The sequence below is a fragment of the Pteropus vampyrus genome, unplaced genomic scaffold (genome assembly GCF_000151845.1).
Source record: "Pteropus vampyrus isolate Shadow unplaced genomic scaffold, Pvam_2.0 Scaffold58, whole genome shotgun sequence".
NCBI classification, from domain to species: domain Eukaryota; kingdom Metazoa; phylum Chordata; class Mammalia; order Chiroptera; family Pteropodidae; genus Pteropus; species Pteropus vampyrus.
Window position 1 is genome coordinate 9,913,228 of NW_011888839.1, and position 1,206 is coordinate 9,914,433.

General features: G+C 36.2%; 1 pseudogene; it reads right to left on the reverse strand.

Annotated features, from left to right (window-relative positions):
* Positions 1-867: 867 nt before the first annotated feature.
* LOC111740129 lies at positions 868-986 on the reverse strand (annotated as a pseudogene).
* Positions 987-1,206: the final 220 nt, after the last annotated feature.

A 1,206-nucleotide genomic window follows, 5' to 3' on the forward strand; every position in this document is an offset into this window, starting at 1 on the left:
TCCTTGGTTTTTCCCAAAAGAAACTGAAAATTTACTTCCACACAAAAACCTGCACATGGATGTTTATAGCAGCTTTTACTCATAATTGCCAGAACTTAGAAGCAATCAAGAGGTCCTTCAGTAGGTGAACAGATATCCAGATATCCAGATATCCAGACAATGGGATATTATTCAGCATGAAAAAGAAATGACTTATCAAGCCATGAAAAGACATAGAGAAACCTTAAGTCTATATTATTAAGGAAAAAGCCAATCCAAAAATACAGTATGATTCCAACTTTATGACATTCTGGGAAAGGCAAAACTATGAAGACAACGAAAAGATCAGTGCTTACGAGGGCTTAGGGGGAAGGAAAGATAAACAGGAGAATCACAGTAGACTTTTAGGAATATGAAACTAAGAATGATACTAATGGTGGATATACATCGTTACCTTTGTCCAAACCTACAGTGGATCTAACACCAAGAGTGAACTCTAAGGTAAATTGTGGACTTTGGGTTATTATGATGTGTCAGTATAGGTTCATTAATTGCAACAAATGTGCCACTCTAGTGGAGGATGTTGATAATGGGGGAGTCTCTGCATAGGTTGGATAAGGGAGTTTCTGAGATACTTCTGTACCTTCCCCTCAATTTTCTTGTGAATCTAAAACTGCTGTAAAAAAATATTCTTAAAAAATAATACAATTATACACAAAATTTAATTATTGCTCCCAAATGGACGAGATATAGTGTAGTTGACAAGACTATAAATTCTTGAGTCTGAATTTGTATTTTTTTATTTTATTTTAGGCGAGGAAACCCTTGGTTTACCTCACAGATTGCAAGGACCTTGTCAGCTTACAATTTCTTATTTTTTATTTTTTACGCCTACAGCACCTGGTCTTCCTAGATGGTCTCCCATCCAAGTACTAACCAGGCCCAACCCTGCTTAGCTTCCGAGATCATACAGAATCAGGCTTGTTCAGGGTGGCATGGCCGTAGACTGAATTTGTATTTTAGATAACCTTAATACCTATGTGACCCAGCACACTTGAATCTGTGCTCCAATTTCATCATATGTAAGTTGGAGATAATGATGATAGCACCTTCTTCACAGAGTGGGTATAAGAATTAAGAAAATAATGCATATCAAATATTGAGAAGAGTGCCTGGATCATAGAAAACACCCAATAAAGCTATAACTCATTTTAAGCAATTTTCATA